Below are 27,080 nucleotides of genomic sequence, written 5' to 3' on the forward strand. Positions count from 1 at the left end.
AGTTGCTGAAAACTTTGTCCTTTCTGGGAATGATGCAGAAGAATGAAGAAGGCTTCAACGTACATTTGCAAAGATGGGTGAGCTGGTGTTATCAATGTCGAGCAGTTAAACAAAGCCCTGTGTCTTCCAAAACCATGTTCTTGCCATGAGGTCACCAGGTATGGACAACATCAGCACAGCGATTTTAAAATGAGGAGGGCAGGAGTTCCCCAGCAAGTTCACTATAAGCAGCCAACAGAGAACTGAGCCCCACCACTGCCCATATCTCGTTTTCCTCAAGGACAGCGTTGTCCCCTCTAAATTACTCAGGCAGGTCCCCAATGGGGCTTTCATTCTCCTGCCACAGCGTGTCAGAGGGGAACGCAGTTCTGCAGCTCATACATAAGAAATCCAAAACATGCCAGGAGTGGAGGGAGCACTTCCCCAATGACATTGTTTAGAATTGTCCTCCAATAGAAGTCACTTCGAGGTGAAAGTACTCACATTTATTTTATGGAAGAAAAGAAAAACAGGAAAGAAATGTAAAGTAAGTTGGAACAAAGCTTTGGCTGAGAAAAAAAAAAAAAAAAAAAAGAATTGTCCTCCAATAGAAATAATAAAAGTAGACACAATGTCTAGTCAGTTTTATTATTTAAATTCTCAACAGGTACCGCTGCCTTGTTATCTGCACCGTGGCAGGCTGCTTTTCCTACCTTGACTGCCACACCATTGGCATCTTGAAAACACGTCACCTCTAAGTGGACACATCTTCCTCTGCCCGGTTGAGATTCTTTCCCCTTCGGTTGCCATTCAGACCCAAGAATCTGGTCCTGGCAGATTTGTAGCTCTTCATTTCTGAATTCTTCAAATGCTTTAAAGGAATGTGAGAGGCGTAGAGATCTGTTTCCTAAAAAATACAAATAAATTAAAATTTAAAAATAAAAAATTGCAAAGCCATTTTATTAAATACACTGTTTTTAGCTTCAAGTAACAACCACTACCATAAAAATTAATAATGGTTCAATTCAGTGGTCCCAGAGTGGGGTCCCCAAGCCAGTGGCATCAACTCCACCTAGGGATTCTTTAGACATGCACATTCTCAGGCCCCACACCAGATCTGCTGAATCAAAAACTCTGGGGATGGGACCCTGCTGTATTCATCAGGATTCTCCAAAGAAAAAAGAACCAATATGACATAGAGAGAGAGAGAGAGATAAAAGGTGTTATTATAGGAACTGGGTCACATGGTTTTGGAGGTCAAGAAGTCCCACATGCGAACGAGGGACACAGCCAGGGGGTGTAATTCATTCCAGGTCTGAAGGCCTGGACTGGAGGACAATGGGGGTTGGTGTAAGTCCTGAAGACCAGGAGCCCAGATGTCCAAAGGCAAGAGAGAATCCACATCTCAGGCCTGGTAGAGAGGGTGAGTTCCACCTTCCCTGACTTTTCATCCTATTAAGACCCTCAGTAGATGGGATGATGCCTCCCACACTGGGGAGGGCCATCTGCCTTACTCAGTTCCCCAATTCAAATGCGGTCCCCTCCTTCTAGAAATGCTTCCACAGACACTCTCTGAAATAATGTTTTACCCCTGGTCTGGGGATCCCATGGCCCAGTCAAGTTGACACATAAAGTGAACCATCATGCCAGCAATTGGGGTTCTAACAAGCCCTCCAAGGTCTGGAAATTGGGTTTTTCAGTGGCTTGGAGAGGTCAGCCAAGATCTCTGTGCTGTGTCCACTGTTGCATTCTACCATCCTTAATGTGTTGCCTTTCGTCCCCAGCTGGTCACTTCACATCTGCTGGGCTGCCATGGCTCCTTCCATCATATCCTCACAAGACAGCATCCCAAGCCAAAGGGACAAAAAAGGCCTCTCCTTGGACCTATCGCTTACCAGAAAGAAAAGGTACCAAGGCCTCCACTGGTCTCATTGGCAAGGACAGAATCACATGGCCATCAAGATTCACACCCCTGGGCAGGGCTCCCCATCCCTTGGACAGAATTGGAGTTGGGGTAACAGGAAAGAAAAGGGTGTTACACAGTGACAAATGCCCACCACAGGTACCCACAGCCTCTTCCCTTGCTCCTCGGAAGGCCACAAGGAGAAACCCTCATTTTAGAGAGCTTTGGTGTCATTACATTTCAATAATCAAAAGTCATTTCCCCTTTTGCCAGCCTCCTCATTGGCAACAAAATGTGCCTGGAGGCTTTCTTTCTGAAAGTTTACAGATCCATCTCCCACCTGCCAACCCAGCACCTGGGCAGTTGTATTCACTCACAGGTGTCGGGCTGGCAGACGGGTCTAACAGAATGGGGAATGGGATTAAGAAGTGTCACCCAGCCCCAGCCCCCGAATGGGAACAAGTCTATGTTACCAAGTTTACCCTTGCCCTGGGGCCTCAGACAAGGTGCCTGCACCTGGTTGTCAGATGCAGTGAGGGGAGAAGGAAAGGACTTTCACCTTTTACTTTATGTATTCTGCTTTTGTGTGTAATGAGCATGCACTTACTCTGTGGTTTTTTAATTGAATACAATTTTTCCAACATCCTATTCTTAAAAGTTTTAGGCACGTTTTGCAAAGTTGAAAGATTTCTACAGGGAACACTCAAATATTCACCAATATCTTATCGTTGCATTATATTACACTTGTTTGAAGCTCTCCATCTTATTTTTATCTTATTTTTATGTTTCAAAGTAAATTAAAAGTATCAGTAGTCCCCAAACACTTGAGCATGCAAAACATTTACTACAGTTCAATATTTGTTTAGTTTTTAATATAAAATTTACACACAAAGCAATGCACAAATCTTAAGTGTACATTTGCTGAGAGTGGACCAATGCACACACCTGAATATAACACATTTTAGTACTAAGTATCTGAACGCCATGTGGCCCACAGCCCCCAGTTGCCTTGAGCATGGAGCCGTCTGCAGTGTGTGGAGAAGCATGAACAAGCAGGAGGTGGGGTTTCTTCTTCACTCATCAGGTGGAAGGCTGCTTCCTGGCAGCATGGGGCTGTCACCATGAGTCCCTGGAGGAAGGCCTGAAAGTGTCTCTGTCAAAGACCCAAAGACCAAAGGCATAAACCAGGATCTCCACATGGAGAAGACAACATACCTTCTGCGCCTCGACAAAGATGGGAAATCAACTTTTATGAACATCTCTGAAGGCTAAAATCTTTGTTCTGTGGGCCATCTGGTTTCCAGTAGGACCATCAGCCACTTCCCTGGCCCCTGCTGAGTCCAGCCACATTTTTAACAATGCTGGGGCCTGGCCTGGGTCCCAGAAATACTCACAGGATTGATGGTTCAATTGCGGTTTGGTAAGTACCAATCCTGCCCAACATAATGAGCTGGAGCCTGCATGGGATACAGAGAAGGGCAGATACATGATCCCTGCTCCCAGAAACTCAGAACATGGGCAAGAGAAGATGCATACAAGTTTAAAAATCCAACTATGAGAAGAGATGATACTAACTGCTTAGGGAAGAAGACAGTGAGGCAGCATGTCAGGATCCCCATTCTGCACACTCAACAGCCAGCAGCCTTCTGTCTGAAACTTACATCATTTCCTGGAATCTTTTTTGTCTGCCCCCAGACAGAGAACCTGAGATATGAATTCAAAGTAGTTTATTTGTGAGATGAAGTTGGGGGAATGCAGAAGTGAGATGGAGAAGGGAAACCAGCCAATGGAGGGTGTGTACTCAAGAAGTTACCCTGGGCCACTGGAGTTTAATCTTGCAGGAAAACTCTAAGAAACTCATGTAAGACAAGTTAACCCCACTCCCATGAGGGACAGAGAACTGGGACTTATCCACCCACTCCATCAGCCACTGCTCCCAGGACATTAATTCCAGCATGCAGAGATGGGAACAAGGCAGGTGTCAATGGCCAGAGAAAGCCCTGGGGCAAGTGCAGCCAGCTGGGAGCCAGGCTGTAGGCACCACTGTGTTGGGGGCAGGGTATGGGTGGTGCATCAGTAATGCCTGCCATACCCAAGGATCACCAAAATCTGCTTTGGGATGGCATTTCTCTGGCCCCATTACATCAGAAAATAAATGGACTCAAACAGCATATAGCAGGAAGACACAAAAGACTACACACCATTTGCTTCCGTTTATATGAAGTTCTAGAAGAAGCAAACCAATCTATAATGACAGAAGGCAGAAGGCAGATTCATGGTTGCCTGGAACGGAGGGTTGGGGGATTTTCAGGGACTTTCTAGTATAATGGGAATGTCTTATAGCTTGACTGCAGTAGTTACACAGGGTGTACCCTTATTAACCCACCTCCCAACTGTACACTTGAGACCTGTGCATTTTACTGTGTATAAAATTAAACATTTAAATTTTAAAATTTTAAAAACAACTCAAATAAATAAGTAAACTGGGTAACTATCTAGTCCTTTCAAGCTTTGGGAAAGGACTTCTAGACTGAACCTCCACTTGGGAGGCTCTCCAAAATAGTTTCCCAAAGTACCATTTTGTACTCCCACAAGCAAATGCATGAGGACTCTAGCTGCTCTGTGTCAGGGACTGAATATTTGTGTTTTCCCAAAATTCAAATATTAAATCCTAATCCCCAACATCATGGTATTAGGATGTGGGCACTTTGGGAGGCAATTAAGTTGGGTAGGCTATGATGGTATTAATACCCTTATAAGAAAAGAGGAGGCCAGGCACAGAGCTTCACACCTATAATAGCTTCACACCTTGGGAGGCCAAGGTGGGAGGATCACTTGTGTCCAGGAGTTTGAGATCAGCCTAGGCAACATAGTGAAAATTTGTCTCTACAAAAAAAAGAGAGAGAGAAGAAAGAAAGAAGAAACAGAAAGAAAGAAGAAAGAAAGAAAGAAAGAAAGAAAGAAAGAAGAAGAAGGAAGAAGAAGGAAGAAGAAGGAAGAAGAAGGAAGAAGAAGGAAGAAGAAGGAAGAAGAAGGAAGAAGAAGGAAGAAGAAGGAAGAAGAAGGAAGAAGGAAGAAGAAGAAGGAAGAAAGAAGAAGAAGGAAGAAGAAAGAAGGAAGAAGGAAGAAAGAAGAAGAGGAGGAGGAGGAGGTAGAAGAGGAGAAGGAGGAGAAGGAAATCAGAGAGAAGAAAGAAGAAACAAGAAGAGGAAGAGGAAGAGAGCCCCCCGCCCAGCCTGAACATGCTGTAAGCAAGAAGATGGCCATCTGCCAAACAGGAAGTGGGCCTTCAGGAGACACTGAATGTACGAGCACAGTGATCTTGGACTTCCTGGCCTCTAGAATTGTGAGAAATAAATTTCTGTCATCTAAGCCACCTAGTCTATAATATTTTGTTACAGCAGATCAACCTAAGACACTCTACACACTTGTCAGCACTTGTTGGTTGGTTGGTTGGTTGTTCCACCATTCGTCTTTGTCTGTTTTGTGTTGCTATAAAGGAATATCTGAGGCTGGGTAATTTATGAAAAAAAAAAGAGGTTTATTTGGCTTATAGTTCTGCAGGCTGTACAAGAAGCATCTGTTTCTGGTGAAGGCCTCAGGCCCCTTCCATTCATGGCAGAAGGCAAAGGGGAACCAGTGTGTACGGAGATCACATGGTGGCAGGGGAAGGTGCCAGGCTGTTTGTAACAACCAGTTTCTCGGGAATTCAGAGTAATAACTCACTCACCTCATCCCCAAAAAGGGAAGGCATTAATCTCTTTATGAGGTTATCTTCTCTTCATGAAGATCCATCCCCATGACTCAGCCACCTCTCATTAGGCCCACCTCTAACACTGGATATCAGATTTCAACATGAGATGTGGAGGAAACAGACATTCCAACTACAGCATCATTCTAGATGTATGCATATATGTGTGCAGCCCACATATCTTTGAGTTCTAAGACAGTGACAGCAGCAACAGGAAACCTGTTCAGAGGCAGTGGTGAACAATTTTTTTATATTCGATATGGCTTCAGGGAATGGCATGTATTACTGTGGGTGAGGCTCTTATCAACTAGAATTTCACTTCTTACTCTGCTGATGCAAAGACTGTGATAGGTCAAATTACAGGTCTTAATCCATCACACCTGTAGTAGGATTATTCATCCATAACCTTTCCATGGCTTCACTGTAAGTGGAGCAAAATTCCCCACCCTTGTGAAGGTGGCTGTGTCCATGGGGTTTGCTTTTGCCAGTGGGATGTTATCAGACATGATGTGAGCAGAGGCTTGAAATGTCCTTGTGCAGTGGGGCTTTCATGCTTGTGCTTCTGCCATGGCCATGACAAGATCATGCCCTAGGGAGCTGCTGGTCCAGGGAGGATGAGACATGTGTGGAGCTGACCTAAATTAGCCAAGCAGGAAATTACCATGTAGACCCATGAGAATAAATTCTGCTCATTTTAATCCTCTGAGTTTTTAAGTGGTTTGTTACTCAGTATTACTTGGCCCTAACTGACTGTGGTAAGGTCCAAACAAAGTAATAGCTGGGCTTGCAAACCAGTTCTTATGGGCAAAGTCTTCGGTACTTGGACAAATCTTACTGAAGTTACAGCCTGCAGTCTTTCCACAGAGCAGACAAACACATTCAGTGCTAGGGCTTGGCTGAGATGATGACATAACGTTCCCTACCTGAGTCAGGCTCCACACACTCAGTTGCTTTTGTCTACACACTTGCTACTTAAAATGTTTGTGGACCAGCATCAGTGGCATCCCTGAGAGCTCGTTAGAAATATGGAATCTCAGACCCCACCCAGACCTGCTTAATTGGTGTCCACATTTTAACAGGATGCCCAATGACTCCTCTGCTCATTAAAATGTGGGCTATACTGAACTACAACAAGAAGATAGAGAGATCAGAGATAGATGATAGATATAGATAGTTACAGGTGATATAGATATAGATAAATGTGATCACCCACATACCTGTTGCATTCTCACTGGTTTGAAAATAAAAACTATCTCATAATTTGTCTTTAGGTTAAAGTTTACAACACACACACACACATGGGAAAAACGTGATTCAAACTAAGAAGAAACATTTAAACATTTTCAAGTAAAAATGTTTTCTTTTCTTCACTTGCTTTTTTATTAATAGACTTTATTCTTTAGAGCAGTTTTAGGTTTATAGAACATTTGAGAAGTACAGAAAGCTCTGAAACACTTCATCTCCCTGCTTCCCTGCTTAGTTTGCCCTGTTTTTAATATCTTGCCTCAGTGTGGTACATTTGTTACAACTGATGAGCCCATATTGACACATTATTTTTAATTAAGGTCCACAGTTCACATTAAGGTTCACACTTAGTGAGGTGCATTACATGGGCTTTGCCAAATGCATAATGTCATGTATCCACCACTCCAGTATCATACAGAGCAGCTTCACTGCCCTACAAATCATCCGAGCTCTGTCTATTCATCCTTCCCTCCTCCCTAACCTCTGGCAATCACTTATCTTTTCACCGTCTAAAGATTTGCCCTTTTCAGGATGTCATATAGTGGAATCATACAGGATGTGGCGTTTTCAGATTGACTTCTTTCACTTAGCGATATGCATTTAAGGTTTCTCCGTGTCTTCTCATATCTTGATAGCTCATTTCTTTTCATTGCTAAATAATATCATATGGCTACAACACAGTTTATCTATTCACCTACAGAAGAACATCTTGGTAACTTCCAGCTTTTGTCAGCTATTTAAAAAGCTGCTATAAACACCTGTGTGCAAAATTTTGTGTGGACAGAAGCTTATGCTGTTTTATAGTTTTTTTAAATATTGAAGTATGTAACAACTGAGCCAGTTATGGATATTATTATTATTGTTGTTAACATTTACTGAGCAATAACAATCCTCCAAGCACTGTAGTAAAGTCCTTTAAACCTCATAATATTCTGGGGTAGTTACTAACATTGTTCTCACCTTAGAAATGAGGAAATTGAGAGGCTGGGTAGCTTGTCCATAGCTAATTACTTTGAACCCAAGAGTTTATGGGTTTTGACATTTCAAAACCATAATTTTTGTTTCACCTGATCCTTCTGGAATAATGTTTGTTGTTGAATTGTTATTATGTATTAAGACATAAAATATATCTTCAAAGAAAGAGGTTTCCACCCCCTTCGTGAGTGTCTCTGTTACAGGTAGGTATTTCTATAAGTAGAGGAATCCAATGCAACTGGCCAAGAAGCACATGGAAAGGTGCTCAACATCATTAGTCATTAGGGAAATTTGAATTAAAACTATAATAAAATTCCTCTTCACACCCACTAAAATGGCAAAAATTGGAAAAACTGGCAATGTCAGATGTTGGTGAGGAGATGGAGCAACTGGAACTCCGTGCTCTTTTAGTAAGAGTGCAAAATGATGCTGCTTCTGAAGCTGACGGCTTGGCATTGTTACATAATTAAATACGGACTTACCATACAAGCTGTTGTTTCCACTCTTAGTTATTTATGCAAGAGAAATATATATGTCTACAGAAAGACATATAATGAGTGTTCTCAGCAGCATTACTCATTAAAGCAAAACACTGGAGATGATCCAAATCTTTTGTTTTTTTTTTTTTTTTTTTTTTTTTGAGACAGGGTCTCACTCTGTCACTCAGGCTGGAGTGCAGTGGCACAATCTGGGGCTCACTGCAACCTCCGCCTCCCAGGTTCAAGCAATTCTCCTGCCTCAGACTCCCCAGTTGCTGGGATTACAGATGCGTGCCACCACACCCAGCTAGTTTTTTGTATTTTTAGTAAAGACAGGGTTTTACCATGTTGGCCGGGCTGGTCTCGAACTCCTGACCTCAGGTGATCCACCCACCTCAGCCTCCCAAAGTGCTGGGATTACAGGTGTGAGCTGCCACACCCAGCCCCAAATCTTCGGTTCTTTGTCTTCCATTCTTCAACAGGAAATTGTATCAACAAATTGTGGTGTAATCATGGAATAGAATAGTACATGGAAACAAACAGGAATGAGCAATTGATTCACTCAACGACAGGGGTGAATCTCAGATATATATGCTGAGTGAAAAAAGCCAGATTCTCCAACACACTATATGATTCCATTTAAGACAGTCTAAAAATGGCAAATTACAGAAACAAAAATAAGTGACCAGTAGTTTACAGGCATTGGGGGTAGACAGTGATTTTATTTGCAAAGGGGCACAGAGTTTCGTTGGAGTTTTTTTAAGCGGAGCTGGTGATGGGACTTTACTCTGTCCTGATTGTGGCAGTGGTTACACAACTGTTTTACATTTGTCAAAACTCAGAATTGCACTTGGAAAGATTTAATTAAATATGTAAAGTATACCTCAATAAACCTGACTTGAAAAGCAAAAAGATGTGTGGGCAGATTTGCATTGCTACTGGTCTGAGCTCTTTCTAAAGCAGAGGTCACAGCCAAATCTAGAATACTGGATTTTTATTTTTTTAATTAGTTTCTATATTAGTACCAATTGCTCTTATTGCATTATGATGCATAAATGTTAGCTTTTTAGTTCCTTCTTGTATCAGTTAACTCTTGCTACATTATGAAGTGAAACAAACCACCACAAAATTTCAGCAGCATGTAACATTCACTGTTTATTTCTCACAGGTCTGTCGGAAATACAGACCTGGGCTGAGACTGACTAGGCGGCTCTTCTAGGACACATGTGTCACTCGTCTATTCTCTGGGACAGCCAGGTGTGTTCTTCCCATGATGATGACAGCAGCATAAGAGCAGCAGCAGAAACACACATGACCTCTTAAGGCCCAGCACTGGCTCACAGCCATTTTGCCCATGCACCAATGGCAAAAGCAAAGCTCAGAGCCAGGCTTAAAGTCAAAGATTTGGGACACACTCTGTGTCCATGATGAAGCCATAACTAGGTGACAGGCAGCAAGGGGAACAAAACTGGGACTGAAAATGCAATCTGCCATAGCTACTGGCATGTAAAAAGGGAGAGACGTCAAATTTTAAGATCCATATTTCTGGCTTTTCTTACACTGGAAGGATCTGCACCTTTATCTGGTGACAATTAGCCAGCTTTGAAAATAAAGTTGCTGCTTGCTTCAGGCAGGCAGGGGTTCCCACTCCAACAACTCCTAGTCATAACCTGCCTGACCCCTGGTGACCCCTTTCCAAAAGTCTGGTATACAGAGGAAATGTTCCAGAATTCCCGATATCTTTTCTTCACTACATTCCACCAGAAATCCCACAAGAATTTGGACAATATGCAGTTTGCCTTCATATGCATCCATCTAACAAATCTTTACTAAGCACCTACTGTGTGGAAAGCACTGGGCTGGGAATACACACAAAAACAAAAGGCAGCTGGGCACTGTGGCTCACGTAATCCCAACACTTTGGGAGGCTGAGACGGAAGGACCACTTGAACCCAGGAGTTCAAGACCAGCTTGGACAACATAATGAGGCCCTGTCTATACAGAAAAAAATTGTTTTAATTAGTTGGGTATGGTGTCTCACTCCTGTAGTCCCCACTACTGGAGAGGCTGAAGTGGGAGGATTGCTTGAGCCTGGGCGGTCAAGGTTACAATGAGCAATGATGGCCACACTGCACTCCGGCGTGGGCAACAGACCAAGACTCTGTCTTAAAAAAGAAGAAGAAGAAGAAGAAGAAGAAGAAGGCAACAACTATTGGCAAACTATCATGTGCCTGCAGGAGTCTTTCAGTCCAACCCAGATGGCTTCACACTCCCCTTCTGAACACTCTTTGAGCTTCCTGCCTCCAGGTTTTTTGCATCCTGTCCTCTATCTTTACCCAAACTGTGTCCTTCCTTCAAACCTCAGTTAATGCCATCAGTCTTTATCAAGCCCTTCCACCGCCATGCAGCAGAATCCACAAGAACATAGACCTGGATACACTTAGACTACGAGGGTCAGAGACACAAGCTAAACTGGGAACAAATGCAGCCCAAGTCAAGCATATGGCAGCCTCAGAAAACGTTTTACCAAGACTTTGAGGTCTGCAGGAACATCCAACAAACAGCGTCTTTCTTCCCTACTTGAATTTCAAAGAAATCAAGGCAATAAGACCAAAAAAAAAATGGCAGATGGAAACCAAAATTTTGCCTTTATCCCTGACAGAAGCATTGTTGAAAGAAAAGACTCAACATGAGGGCCCAATGGGCCTGCAACTAAACCCCACAATACAAGGCTGAGTGCCCACCCACCCATCAGTCACCCTCCTTGGGAGGCCTCTGAACATAAGGCTGGTAGTGAAGGGTCCAATCAGGGAAAGTTCCAGACATGGAGGAGCTTAGTTTATACTCCCTAGATTCATCATCCAAAAAGGTCACCCCATCTGAGTAAGCTTGGAGAGAAACTGGAGGAAAATCCTTTGAGGAAACCAGAAAGCAGAGACAGGTCGTCCCCTCTAGTAAATCATAGCTAAAGTAGGGTGGACGTGGGAGGATAGATACAAGGAAATCTTGTCCAGTGATACCTGGGCATTTCCTGATTTTGCCCAAAATTCCTTTTCTGTGCCTTGGTTTCTTCTCCTTTTCTCCCCTCAGCTTTTGCTGGGGCTTTCACAACTCAAGCTGGGGGTTTCCTCAGGGGCCATCACTCCCTCCCACAGCCTCACTCTGCCCTGGCAGAATGGAAACCCCTCTGCAAAATAAAAACTCCACTTTAATGGCTAGCTCTGTGACCTGTAAACTAAGAGAACATTCAAAGGTGTAGGTGTCAAAACAGGCTAGCTTGAGTTTTATATAATAAACTAGGGAACAATAATATTGTTCCTGGGAGGTCCAGAGTGAGGATCTGTCATAAGCAACTGGTCAGCAGAAACCAGAAGTTTAGGCAAAAAAGAATCTGTAAATAAAAAATGTGAACACAAGCATTGAGACCAACACTGCTGGATAGAATTTCCTGAGGTAACAAAAGTGTTCTGTATCTGTGCTGGCCAAAGCAGTGGCCACTAGCTGTATGTGGCTACTGAGCACTTCACACATGGCTGGTGCAAATGATAAATGGAATTCTTAATTTTATTTAATTATAATTAATTTAAATGTAGTCATATATGATTTCCCATCAGAACTGTAGGAAACAACCCCAACATGGTCATAAACTACTGTAAGGAAGTTACACAGGAATCTGGTGGATGTAGTCTTTAGTCTTTAATCACTTAATTACACCAAACATAGAAAAACCCATTCCTAAAACCCCCAACAACTATTACACATGTGAAACAGAAACCAGCTCCCATTAGTGGGATGTGATCCATCTGAGGGCAGTTCCATTTTGGGGCAAGGCAAAAGGCCTCAAGACACACATATATACTTAAAATGGTACTGTTGCACTCATCTTTGAATAGGACACACACGTAAGTGGGTGATTATTGAGTAACTTCTGAGTTAAACTGTATAAGGTACAACTGCCTATAAAGCCAACATATATAACTCTTACAGTCCTTCCCAAAATGTCCCTAATGCTTAAAAATGTCTTGGTTATGAAATAACACAAAAATGCTACACAGCAAACCTCCCTGGAACTTAGTGGCTTAAAACAATAAGCATTTATTTAGCTCATAAGTTAATGTGTCAGCAATTTAGGCTGGGTTCAGCTGGGTGATTCTTCTGGTCTCCTCTGGGCCCACTTAAATATGGCAGTTATCTGACTTATCATCAGCTGTGGCAATAGTGGTGCTTGGACCACGCGACACTCATTCTCCCCAGGCTGAGGCACACTGTCATCACGAAAGCAGAGATATGAGCAAACAATCTCAACTCCCCAGTGCTCGTCAAGCCTTTGCTTGCACCTATTGGCCAAAGAACATCATATGGGAAATCCTAGTGTCATAGTGAGAGGCCACTAGCAGGCTGGCTACATGGCAAAGTGTAGGTGTAAAGAGTTGGGACCAATAATGCAATTAATCGACCACACCCACAGGACAGTGTCAAGCCCTGGAAACCTTCATTTCTTTCAAAAAAAAAAAATCACTGAACTGTACCAAACTCAAGTGCGAATATATTTTTTAAATCCCAGTAACTCATTTGAGACTTTTAAACATGTAGAACAAAGATCATGCCCTCCCTTCCTTCCCAGATGGCATCGCTGCAGGAATCTGGCCCATATAAAAGCACTCCTATTTTAGGACAAAACTAAACAAAGGCCCAAAGACATATGAATATCTAAAATTGAAAAAGTTTGTTTATCTTTGAATATATCACAGGGATCCTCAACTGGCAAGACTTTTTTTTAATTAGGTAAAATGTACGAGGTGTATCTTCCCATAAATTAGTGAAACTGATTTTGAACAAACAAAATTGACACACAGATACATTTTCTTTTTTTTCTTGTCTTTTTTCTATTTTTTTTTTTTTTAGCTTTTTCTTTTTTTATTATTATTATTATACTTTAAGTTCTAGGGTACATGTGTACAACGTGCAGGTTTGTTACATATGTATACATGTGCCATGTTGGTGTGCTGCACCTGTGAACTGTCATTTACATTAGGTACATCTCCTAATGCTATCCCTTCCCCCTCCCCCCACCCCACAACAAGCCCCGGGACACACAGACACATTTTCTAAGTGATGCACTTTTCCAGTGATTACTCAAAACATTTTTTAGAATATAACCATATAATTGATTTTATAATTGCTGTCAGAAACAAAGGCACATTCTTTTACTGTCCCAGAACATTCAGGATGCTTTCAATTACAAGTGCCAAAAGCAGCCAAAACTCAAATGGTTCAAGCAGTTAAGGGAATTATTCTTTCCCATAAAAGAGGTCCTGAGGTAGGGCTAGAGTGGCTGACCTTCTGGTATGACAAGTATTGAGGGGTTTCCCAGGACACAGGATCAATGCTAAAACTGGCAAAATCCCAATGGACTGATCCCTTCAATGGATGACAGGACCCTCTATGGCTGAAAGACTCTAAAGTTCTTAGCTCTCAGCTGTGACAGGACAGAGAACAGACATGTCCCACCTGCAGCCATCCCCATCCTCTTATTGTTACCAGATCTTATCAAAGCTGACTTCAAGAGGACAAAAGGCCAAAAGACTTCTCTTCATCTGACCGCTGATGCCCTCCTTTTGGTTTTATAGTTCCAACCTGACAGCTACTCTGGGCTACAAAGAGCCCCTTCTTGACAGATGACTGCGGGCTGCGGGCTAGATCAGACTAGTCTCCAGAGATGGCACAGATTGTGAACTTGTGCCCTATGTTTCACCTTTTTGCATTTATGGCCTATTTATAATACATCTAAATGTTAAATCTTCACCCCAAAGTGAACATAGGTCGTCCACTTTCAGATATTTCTCATACGTAAGCCCAGTGCATGTGTCTAACAAGTTTCCTCCACGAATTGTCATAGGCTTCTCCTGTATGCTACAGAATACGTATATCCTACCTCTCCACCTAGCATAAATACCTACCTTTTCTCCTTAAAAGTATGCTTTATAGCCTGCCTGCAAGTTGTAACCTCTTAGAAGTAAAGTTATATTTTGTTTATTTTGATTCTTTTCAGTCGACACATGCAAAGAGGAATGAGTTGGCTACTTCATTGTTGGTTCCTTGCGCATCTCAGTGAGTCTTCAAAAACCCCAGATCCGTCCTTCCTTCTTGCGGCATGTCATCCAAAGCCAGTGTCTGTCAGAAAGGCAAGGCAGCAACAGTACTTTTGGGAAACATCCAGAATAACATAAAAAAACCCTTTTTCCCCACACGTTTCTCTGCTTTATCCAGAGGGCCTGTTTTCCGCAAGTTCTTCAGTGATTTCTCGTCCGTCTCATTGGCTAGGATTGGCTTTCATGACTCTTAGCAGGATTGGCCATGGTTCATCAAGGGCCAACTTGAAAGCTGAACCCTGCCAGCTTTTCCTGAATCTCCTGACTATAGCAGAGGAGTGTAGATCCTGGAACCAAACTGAGATGAAAGGGAGGAAAAGAGATAAATCAACAGTAAACGGTAAACGCTGCACATCCTCTGTCTGGTAAATGTGCATCACTGATTATATCCATTCTAGATTCAACCAGAGACGGAAGCATTAAGAACGACATAGAATATGGACTTTGCTATAGGGATTTGAGCTTCTACCGTTGCGGGAAGGAGCGAGTTGAACACGTAGGGACAGCTGTTGCTTCCGTGTCTGGTGGGGGGCCTGACAGTGGCAGCACAGCCTGGCCCTGAAGTGGAAGAAGCCGAAGGTGGAGTTCTGAGATCTGAATCTGCCACAGGCACGCGGGCCGCCAGGCAGTTCGGAAAGTTAGAGAGGCTCCACGCCCACCAGGTGAGCCAGCAGACGGGGACAATTCCCTGCACTGCGTAAGTACCTAACCTCGGGCACCCACCTTTCAAGCCTACGAGACGACAACGCTGCATCACTTCCACCTCACAAAGCACGCATCAGGTCACGTGGCCTGTGCTAACCCCGGAAACCTACAGGCAAGGGAATTCTGGGAAACGTAGTTCCGGCTTAGCTAGGTTGCCATAGTACAAAGCCACATTACCACGCTAAGTGTGGCTTTGATTTTTAGAAACAACCGCGTCATGCTAAGTCTAGGGAATACAGTGGCTGAATGGGGTGAGCGCTGACCTTTAGCTATTCTGGAGGAATACGTCACTTTCACTTATTTTATTTCATGTTTTCCCACTCAGTGCTATGGACTCTGATCGCCCCACCAGAGCAAACCCAAAAGGACAACTCATCAAGCCTTTCAGTCACTCCCACTAACCTGTAGTGTGGACACATTATTGTGAGGCCTACGAAGGATGTACTGCTGATGACCTTTTGAAGGACAGTCAGATGCAGTTAATCCTAAGAGCTTGGTTAGCCCCCTACATCTTACTGAACACAGTAAATCAAAAGCTCTGTGCCCATGAGACAAATACGATAAATTTCCTCTGCAGTTTTGAAATATTTATCAATGCTAAACAAGGTAGGGGGATGTGGGGAGCATGAAAACAAAAAGACAAGGTCTGACAGACACATGAAAGAGATGTCTGTTTCAGAGGCTTAGTTCAAGTGGCTACTGTATGTAGGCTATTTAATTTAAAAGTGGTTACTATATATGTATGTATATATATTTTTTTTTTTTTGAGACGGAGTCTCGCTCTGTCGCCCAGGCTGGAGTGCAGTGGCCAGATCTCAGCTCACTGCAAGCTCCACCTCCCGGGTTTACGCCATTCTCCTGCCTCAGCCTCCCGAGTAGCTGGGACTACAGGCGCCCGCCACCTCGCCCGGCTAGTTTTTTGTATTTTTTAGTAGAGACGGGGTTTCACCGTGTTAGCCAGGATGGTCTCAATCTCCTGACCTCGTGATCCGCCCGTCTCAGCCTCCCAAAGTGCTTGGATTACAGGCTTGAGCCACCGCGCCCGGCCGGTTACTATATTTATATACACATCAGAGAAGTCCAAATTTTTAAGGTAAAGATCAGTTTGCAAAGATCTTGTCAAATTATTAGTTTTAAAATGAGGACCCTTATAACAACACAGGTGCTCTAAAATATTTTGCTAATGAAAGAAGCTGAACACAAAAGATTACACTGTGTACAATTTCATTTATATGAAGTTCTAAAACAGGCAAAACTAATCTATGGTGGGAAAAAATCAGAATAGTGTTCACCTTGGGGGTTGGGGGTAGACTTAACTGGGAAAGGGCCTAAGGACACCTTCAGGGATAATGATTGTACGCATTTGTCAAAATTCACCATAGGGGTGAAGAGTACTGATGCCTGCCACTTATTTGAAAAGCATCAAAAAATAAGATGGATCGATGGATGTATACAAGCGTAGATAGACATATACAAAAAACAAATACAGCAGAATATTAATTGCAGAATCTATGTGGTGAGTATATAGTTCAGCCCAGGACTGAGCCATAGATAGATGGATGTTACAGGCAGATAGTCATAGATAGATACCGAAATACTGATTGGGGAAGAGACAGTAAAGAAGTCGTGGGAAAAGGATACAAAAAAAGAGAGAAAAGTGGCCAGGTGCAGTGGCTCATGCTTGTAATCCCAGCACTTTGGGAGGCCAAGGCAGGCAGATCACAAGCTCAGGAGATCGATGCCATCCTGGCTAACACGGTGAAATCCCGTCTCTAATTTTAAAAAAACACAAAAAAATTAGCCTGGCGTGGTGACAGGTGCCTGTGGTCCCAGTCCCAGCTACTCGGGAGGCTGAGGCAGGAGAATGGTGTGAACCCGGGAGGCAGAGCTTGCAGTGAGCTGAGATCACGCCACTGCACTCCAGCCTGGGCAACAGAGTGAGACTCTGTCTCAAAAGAAAAAAAAAGAGAGAAAAGTTACTGTCAATTAATAGGAAGATATCAACAGACAGTCCAGACATTCAGAATATTTAATGTGATTCACTCTAATCTTTAAATTATATGATATAAAATCAACCTGTTGAGCTCCATTTCTCTCATAGTTACCAGGTGCTTGCTATGTGACTACCCTAAGCCAAGCACTTTTGCAAGCATTGTCCACAGCACACTAAGAATCCTCCTTTACTTACTCTACTCTTAATAGCCCTGTATTTGTCCATTATAACATAATGTGCTGCATAACAGACCACCACAGAACTCACAATAATAAACAATTATTTCTTGCTTACATGTTTTCAGAGTGGCTGTGGTTGGCCCGTGTAGGCTGGGCTCAGCTTGTCCATCCTCCTGGGACCCACAGACTCCCTGGGGCATGTTCTTCTCATGGTGATGACTGCAACACAAGAGGGCAAGACATCCTACACAAGCACATTTCAAGACTTTGCTCACATCATCTCTGCTAAAATTCCATTATCAAAGCAAGGAACACAACTGATCCAAATAAGCACAGGGCTCCATATATCCAGATCTAAAAATGGAGAGTTCGCCTCAAGCTCCTTATTTATCTCTGCAAGGCATTCTGGGGCTGTCAGCTAGTGACATGAGCTAGAATTCTCTTCCTGAAACTACTGTCTTCTTGGATGGGCTCTCCACATCTTCCACCATGAAGCAGAAACAATTCTTGTGTGTATAAGTAGACCAATTCAAGTGGACTATTTTGTTTTGCCTCTGAAAGAGGCTGAAAGCATCCCCCAAGGTAGAATCCCAAGGGAACAATTACAAACATCTGGCCAAGAGAAGGAATACAGATCACTTATTCTTCTGCTTTAGGAGAAGTCAATTAGAGTTTCCATTTCCTCAGTTAAATGTCACCTTTTTACAACATCCTGGAGGGAGAGTTGGCAGCCCTGTCATTAGGGGGGGAAATTCTTTCAGGGAAAGGCTCATTGTCTGAAAAGATACAGAAGTGTCCAGAGAGGAGAGGACGCTCTCCGGCTGTCTGAGTTTCCCAGAGCTCTTGGTTTCTATTTTGAGCTGAACATTCGGCTTCCCTGGAATCCTCGAGTGAGCTTTTTCAGCTCAGCCTCCCTGCATCACTTTTCTACCATTTGCAAAAAAAAGGATAATAAGACTTGCTGCTGGGTAATGCATATAAAATGCTCTAAGGAGCTCAGAGGAAAGGTAGGCTTCTCAAGGGGAAAGCTGTCAGCATGTTTTATCCTGATCTCCAGATATTTTCAGTGTCTGGTACCGCTCATTAGAGCATCTGGTCCTTTCTCAGAGAAGTTAGACGAAAGCCAAAATAAATGGTGCAGAGAGGATCCCTTCTCCTGCCTCTGCTGCAAAGGAGATATGTCAAGTTGAGTGATGAACAATTACTCTTCTTCACTTGCTAACACTTTGTACCATATTTTCAAATTAAGGAGCGCATTGTTGGTGCACCCAAAAGGTTAAACACTCCCACTTCTTTGCTGTAGTCACTAATTGGTGCTTTATCACAATTTCTGTGGAGGGAACATCTTGTCTGCAGAATCCTTCCTCCACAGAGCTGGATGAGACTTTGAGAGCATCTCAAGTTTCTAAAGTTAGATCATAAATCACCTTTCTGCTTGTAAGGAGGTATTGCACCTAAAAAGACCCTGTCTGTTATTAATAATTGTCTGCAACTTATTTTGAACTGCATCAGAAAATGAGATGGATTGATGCATTTTTTAAAATTCTTTTAAAAAATTATTTGGAAAATCCTTCCCTTTTCAATTATAGTGGGGCTTATTTTCTCTCTCTCTCTCTCGGTATTTTACTTATCTATAGAACAAGAACTTCTGCCCTTTTCAAAATATTGGGAGACAAGGAGGTGGGCACGTGGAATTTTCATAATGCTGCCAGTGGGAGGGCCACACGGTTCCACTTTGGAAAACAGTTTTTAGTGTCTAAAATTTCTAAGCATCTTTTATGAATATATCTCTGTAAGTGGAGCCTCTGGGTTCTAAAGGATAGTTCTAGGAATATGCCTAACAGAAATACCTGCATATTTTCACAAAAGTCACATAGAAGAATGTTTTAATCAGTCAAATCTAGAAATTAGACCCGGTTTCTAGATGTATTCACAGAGCACTCCACTCTACTGTGGATGCAGTTTACCCATCAACAGTAGAATGGGTAAATTGCAATGTATTCACAGAGTGAAATACTATACAGGAACGAGAATTAACGGTTCACATCTACACACAACATGGGTGAACCTCAATCATCATTTTGAGCCAAAGAAGTCAGACACAAAAAGAACCCACACAGCTTCCAGGGGGCTGGTAATGCCCCGTTGTTGATCCGGGTTCTGGTTACCCAAGTGTCCTCCATTTGTGAAAATGTGCTAAGTTGTCTGCTCTTGTTGAGTGCTCTCCTCTGTGTCCATCTTTTGCTTCAACAAGAAGTTAACACAATATGCCTATGGAAAAATTGCCCCAAAAGTCAAAATAGAAAGTATTTGGGGAAAACTTCCATCTTATTTTTCATTCTTTCACTCCTCACTCCTCCCCTGGAAAGGGCAGGGCTGTAGCTGACTGGTGATGAGGTGGGAGAAGGAGCCATACTCACACACAGCCTGGTGGCCCCTTTTCTCCCTGTTCCTGAGCCCTTCCCTGATCCCTCTGTCTTGACTGCCATAATCTGGAAGGTGAGAAGCAACAACTTTCCTTTTGTCTGGCCAGGGCAGTGGACCTGCTCTGGAGACCCAGGCTCTTCTCCCACGGAGCATCCCAAGTCTGTCCTTATGGGAAGAAGCAGGAGCCCTCTCTGGCTGTACCCCAAGCTGCATTCTCTGGACCAATGCTGTCAGCAATAGCGGTATCATTTTGATGTTTAATTCCCATTGCTTGTATCTATTTCTCAACTGATTCTAAAGATGGAAGGCAAAGAAGTACAATTAATTGTCACCCCTTAAACCTCAAAAACTTCTTGCTTAGCAGTTAAGAAATGCAGGCAAGAGTAAATGTATTGCTTTTATTTTATGGAACATTAAGACCAAAGGTTGTGAGCTCCTACAGCTGGGGATTTAGGGGATGATGACTGCCTCCTTCGAACAAGACCAATGGAATAAATAGAAAAGCAAAATTAATTAATCTCCTTTCTATAATATTTCCCTGTACTAACTAATGAAGCTGTTTTTATCTATTTTAATTTGTATTTGTATAAATTTATGGGATATAAGTGTAATTTTGTTACATGCATAGACTGCATAGCGGTGAAGTCAGGGTTGTCAGTGTACCCATCACTCAAGTATCATACGTTGTACCCACCAAGTAATCTCTAATGTTATGGGTCCCCCCTTAGATGGGGATTTAGAGTGATATGATGTAATGTCAGAGGTTTTCTCTGTGCTGAGTTAGACATCGCAGTCACCAATTGCTATAGAAGGGGAAAATAGAGCAAATCCTTCCATGAAGAAATAAAATTCAGCTCTTCTCCATCTCTTCAATTTGGGCCTAGACATGTGACTTGCATTTTTTTTTTTCATGTAGCAAACAAGCCAAACAGCAGCTTGAAAAATGCTTTCTACTTGGACATACCCTCTTGCTATAGGGAACCCTTCCACCATCATGTGAAGAAGCCTGGTCTAGCCTGCTGGAGGATAAGAGATCACATGGAGTGAGGCCCCAACCATTCCAGCCAAAGCCCCAGTATTAGAATTAAGATCATCCAAGACCATGGCATCCCACCTGAGAAATTCAGATGAGAAGGGCCACTTGAACAGCCCACAGAATCTTAAAAAGTAAAAAATGAGTGTTACCACTACACATCTATTAGAATGGCAGAAATCTAAGACACTGACAGCAACAAATGCTGGTGAGGATGTGGAGCAACAGGAACTCTCACTTACTGAAGATGGAAATGCAAAATAGTGCGGCTACTTTGGAAAACAGTTTGGCTGTTTCTTACAACACTAAATATACTATTATTATGAGATCCAGAAACTTTTCTCCGTAACACTTACCCAAAAGAGTTGAAAACTTATGTACACACAAAAAACCGCACATGGATATTTAGAGCAGCTTTTGATATGGTTTGGTTCTGTGTCCCTACAGAAATCTCATCTTGTAGCTCCCATAATTCCCACATGTTGTGGGAGGGACCTGGTGGGAGACGATTGAATCATGGGGGTGGGTCTTTCCCGTGCTGTTCTTGTGATAGTGAGTGGGTCTCACAAGATCTGATGGTTTTAAAGAACAGGAATTGTCTGCACAAGCTGTTTTATTTTGCCTGCTGCCATCCACATAAGATGTGACTTGCTCCTCCTTGCCTTCTACCATGATTGTGAGGCCTCCTCAGCCATGTGGAACTGTAAATCCAATTAAATCTCTTTATTTTGTAAATTTCCCAGTCCTGGATATGTCTTTATCAGCAGCATAAATATGGACTAATACAGTAAATTGGTACCAGTAGAGTGGGATGTTGCTGAAAATATCCTCAAAAATGTGGGATTAACTTTGGAACTGGGTAACAGGAAGAGGTTGGAACAGTCTGGAGGGCTCAGAAGAAGACAGGAAAATGTGGGAAAGTTTGGAACTTCATAGAGACTTGTTGAATGGCTTTGCCCAAACTGCTGATAGTGATATGAACAATAAGGACCAGGCTGAGGTGGTCCCAGATGGAGATGAGGAACTTCTTGGGAACTGGAGTAAAGGTGATTCTTGTTATGTTTTAGAAAAAGGAACTGGTAGCATTTTGCCCCTGCCCTAGAGATTTGTGGAACTTTGAACTTGAGAGAGATGATTTAGGGTATCTGGTGGGGGAAATTTCTAAGCAGCAAAGCATTCACAAGGTGACTTGGGTGCTGTTAAAGGCACTCAGTTTCAAAAGGGAAACAGCATAAAAGTTTGGGAAATTTGCAGTCTGGCAATGCAATAGAAAATAAAATCCCATTTTCTAAGGAGAAATTCAAGCCAGCAGCAGAAATTTGCCTAATAACGAGGAGCCAAACGTTAATCCCCAGGACAATGGGGAAAATGTTTCCAGGGCATGTCAGAGGTCTTCACAGCAGCTTCTTCCATCAAAGGCCGAGAGGTCTAGGAGGAAAAAATGGTTTCCTGGGTCAGGCCCAGGGTTCCCATTCTGTGTGCAGCCTAAGGACTTGGTGCCCTGCCTCTCAGTCGTTCCAGCCATAGTTTCAGAGGGTGCAAGCCCCAAGCCTTGGCAGCTTCCACATGGTGTTGAACCTGTGAGTGTAGAGAAGTCAAGAATTGAGGTTTGGGAACCTCCATCTAGGTTTCAGAAGATGTATGGAAATGCCTGGATGTCCAGTCAGGAGTCTGCTGCAGGGTGGGGCACCCGTGGAAAACCTCTGCTAGGGCAATGCAGAAGGGAAAGGTAGGGTGGGGGCTCCCACACAGAGTCCCCACTGGGGAACTGCCTAGTGGAACTGTGAGAAGAGGGCCACCATCCTCCAGATTCCGGAATGGTAAATCCACCAACAGCTTGCACCATGCACCTGGAAAAGTTGCAGACACTCAGCACCAGCCCATAAAAGCAACCAGGAGGGAAGCTGTACCCTGCAAAGCCACAGGGGCAAAGCTACCCCAAACCATGGGAACTCACCTCTTACTTCAGCATGACCTGGATGTGAGACATGGAGTCAAAGGAGATCATTTTGGAACTTTAAGATTTGACTGCCCTGCTGGATTTTGGACTTGCATGGGGCCTGTAGCCCCTTTGTTTTGGCCAATTTCTCCCATTTGGAATGGCTGTATTTACCTAATGCCTGTACCCCCATTGTATCTAGAGAGTAACTAACTTGCTTTTGATTTTACAGGCTCATAGGCAGAAGGGACTTGCCTTGTCTCAGATGAGACATTGGACTGTGGACTTTTGAGTTAATGCTGAAATGAGTTGAGACTTTCGGGGACTGTTGGGAAGGCATGATTGGTTTTGAAATGTGAAGATATGAGATTTGGGAGGGGCTGGGGTGGAATGATGTGGTTTGACTCTGTTTCCCCACCCAAATCTCATCTTGTTCACATGTGGGAGGGACCCAGGAGGAGATTATTGAGTCATGGGGATGGGTCTTTCCCATGCTGTTGTCATGATAGTGAATGCGTCTCATGAGATCTGATGGTTTTAAAAAGCAGGAGTGTCTCTGTGCAAGCTCTCTTATTTTGCTTGCCACCATTCATGTAACATGTGACTTGCTCCTCCTGCCTTCCACCATGATTGTGAGGCCTCTCCAGCCATGTGGAACTGTAAGCGCAATTAAACTTCTTTCTTTTGTAAATTGCCCAGTCTTGGGTATGTCTTTCTTTATCAGCAACATGAAAATGGACTAATACAGCTTTATTCATAATTGCCAAAACTGGAAGCAACCAAGATGTCCTTCAGTAGGTGGATAAATCATGGTACATCCAGATAATGGAATATTCAATGCTCAAAAAAAAATGAGCTGTCAAGCCATGGAAGAGCCTTAACTGCATATTACTAAGTGAAAGAAGCCAGTCCAAAAAGGCTACATACTGTAGGATTCCAAATATATGATATTTTGTAAGAGACAAAATTGGGGGACAGTAAAATCATCAGTGATCATCAGGGGTTAGGAGGAGGGAAGGATGAACAGGCAGAGCAGAGGATTTTTAGGGCAGTGAACCAATCTACATGATACTATAATGGTGAATACAAGGCATTGTACATTTACCGCAACCACATAGAATATAGGACACCAAGAGTGAGCCCTATGGTAAACTGTAGATTTTGGTTGATCTTGGTGTATCAACGTAGGTTTATCAATTGTAACAAATGTATGACTTTGGTGTTGGATGTTAGTCAGGGAGGCTGCATATGTGTTGGGGTAGAGGATGTGTAAGAGCTCTTTTTACTTTCTGCACTATTTTTCCATGAACTTAAAACTTCTCTAAAAAATAAAGTCTATTTTTAAAAATGTATGTCATTCTAAGCTACTGACTTTTGGAGTGGCTCATTACATAGCAGAAGCTAACTGATACACTGGGTCAAACCTTGGGTGGAGAGGAGAATCAAAGGGAAATTGAGTCTCTGTCACTTCAGAATTCAGATACACAAATGAGAAAACGTACAATAAAATGACCATGACGGAATTCAGGAATAAGTTATATCCACACCTATAGTTTGGCATATTAGTTAAAACCAGACAACAAACCGAGTCTAATATTTTACAAGGACACACTTCACCAGCCCCATTGCATGCTGTTTTAATTCCTTCCTGATTGTTAGGGAAAGGAATTACTTCCACTGAGGCTTGGCAACAAAATTCATATTTTTAGAAGCTTCAAAAATGGATTACAATAGAGTGAATGCAATTCCTAGGTTTACTTTTAAAGAGGCAGAGGGGATGAGATGTTTCAGCCTGAGCAGTTCAGCAGGTACTTGTCCTGCTCCCACCATCTGATCAGTACAGTCCCATACCATCTGCACCAAAGAGGGGAGAAAAGGCAATACTGAAACGGTGGATTATCCAGAATCATGTATTTGGTTCTTTGGAATGAGTGAGCTCACCACCGCTCTACTGCCTCCCCTCCACCCACCTTGCTCTCTGTCTTCTTCTCACACACCAGTGAGCACAAATTGGGCCCAGTCTCTTATTAAAAGACCCTGACACTGATAACAAGGATTTCTCTGGATGTCAGGGATCATGTGCTGAGATCATTGCCTTGGAAGGTAAGACAAGAAAAATTCCCTGTAGATGCAAAACTGAAGTTGGGGATCCTGAGATCAGATTCCAGCCCCAGCAAGTTGGGTCCTGATGGGCATGCAGGCTGAAATCCTTATCTAACTCTGCAGCAGACTCTGGGAGTCAGAGATGAGGGGGCACAGAGCACATCTTATCAGCACAACGTCCTGAATTGTTAAGAATTCCATCAAGGCCGTTAATTAGCTACTAACCATATGCCTCTTGTTTTTGAATGTGCTTCCTAATCCAACATGAAAATGACAACTAAATTACAGACTGATCCTGAAGCTGAACTGCTATACCTGATTCACTTTATTCGTAGTCTCCTTCCCATTCATAGGACAACCCAGGGAGATGAAGCAATTTACCCTGGACCAGTGGTGGGACAGCTCTGCCCACCATGCGCTCACACCCTGCAGAGAGGACAGGAACAATTGGAGAAGCTGTGTCTATACATTTTCAGACATTTCTCTGGTTTCAATGAAACAATATTTCAAGGGGTAGACGTCCCCAAATTCTCCACTTGTGACTATATGGGTCAACAATTGGGAGGCATTAGGCTGAAATTAAGTGTGCTTTTTTTTATAGTAAAAATAGTGACAGAGGAATAGAAAAGTGTGTTACTATTTTCTCCACACCCAAAGTCACACCATGATATTGAAACAGTTTTTTTTAATTGCATTGTTTCTTTCACTAACATCAATAACATGCTGACAAAGTAGCTGCTGGCAAGAACACAAAGCAGCTTGAACTCTCCTACAGTGCTGGTGGGAGTGCAAAATGGCTCAGGTCATTTTTCAGCACCTATATTAGAAGTCAGCACCTACGTTAAGAAATTGGCTACAGCTCAGACACAGAAGTGTTTGTGCCCATTATCAGTGGGAATGGTGACAGAAGGCTCACCCAGGTGCTCACGTGCCTTGGCTCAAGGGATAAAAAGTCACCTGTAAAGATGGCCATGCCTGTGGAACCTTACTGCTGGAAGCTCTGGATTGCATTCTACCACCAACTTGTTCAACTAACAAGCCCTTAAGCCTGCCCCTCAGGGATGTCCACAGTATTGGTGGTATCGATACTGCCCCTGTGGGCCAAATGGAGACTGGTGCTCTCAAGCCTAAAATGGGTACCGCACCTTTGCTCAAGTCAACATCACAACTGAAGTCTGCTGAAGTGCACCATTAAGCTTTGAGTGGAACTCTTCCTGGGGACAACGTGGGCTTCAATGTCGACAACATGTCTGTCAAAGATGCTTATTGTGGCAACCTGGTTGATGACAGCAAAAATGACCCATCAATGGAAGCAGCAGGCTTCACCGCTCAGGTGATTACCCTGAACCATCAAGGCCAAATCAATACTGGCTGTGCCTCTGTGCTGGATTGTCACATGGCTCATATTGCTTGCAAGTTTGCTGAGCTGATGGAGAAGGTTGGTCACCATTCTGGTGGGAAGGTGGAAGATGAACCCAGATTCTTCAAATCGGGTGATGCTGCCATTGTTGATATGGTTCTGGGTGTAGAAAGCTTCTCTGACCATCTTCTTCTGGGTCCCTTTGCTGTTGATAACGTGATACAGACAGTTGCTGTGGACGTCATTAAAGCAGTGGACAAGAAGCCTACAGGAGCTGGCTAGGCCACCAAGTCTGCCCAGAAATCTCAGAAGGCCAAATGAATATTAGCCCTAATACATGCCACCCAAGTCTTAATCAGTGGTGGAAACAGTCTTAGAACTGTTTGTTTCTATTCGACATTTAAGTTAACAGTAAAAGACTGGTGAACAATAAATGCATCCTAAAACCTCCAGAAGGAAAGGAGAATGTTTTGTGGAACATTTGTTTGTGTGTGTGTGACAGTTTTTTGAAGTTATTAGTTTTTAACATCGGTTCTTATTAATCAGAATCAGTTTGACCAAACGTCTGTCACAAGATTTTGAGACCCGTGAAAACAGTGTTGAATGAGGACAAAAAGGTCCAGGGTGACAAAATTAACCTAAAATTACATTTTGCATGTAGGAGGGAACAATGTTTTTTAGTGATTGTTTTCATTCATTGGGTGAAAGCAGAGGCGTTGAGTTAGATTTAAGTGATCACCCCTAAATCACTGTCAGACCCCAGAGAGCCAAGTGAGCTCCCCCAGGAACCAGTTGGACATCAGGGGACAGTGGGCATTGTTGCCTGCCTGGCACCTCCTCTGCTTTTTGCCACAGTG

General features: G+C 43.1%; 1 pseudogene; it reads left to right on the forward strand.

The window, feature by feature from the left end:
• Positions 1-20,890: 20,890 nt before the first annotated feature.
• LOC117069085 lies at positions 20,891-26,544 on the forward strand (annotated as a pseudogene).
• Positions 26,545-27,080: the final 536 nt, after the last annotated feature.

Source organism: Trachypithecus francoisi, unplaced genomic scaffold, assembly GCF_009764315.1.
Source record: "Trachypithecus francoisi isolate TF-2019V2 unplaced genomic scaffold, Tfra_2.0 Lachesis_group21, whole genome shotgun sequence".
NCBI lineage: Eukaryota > Metazoa > Chordata > Mammalia > Primates > Cercopithecidae > Trachypithecus > Trachypithecus francoisi.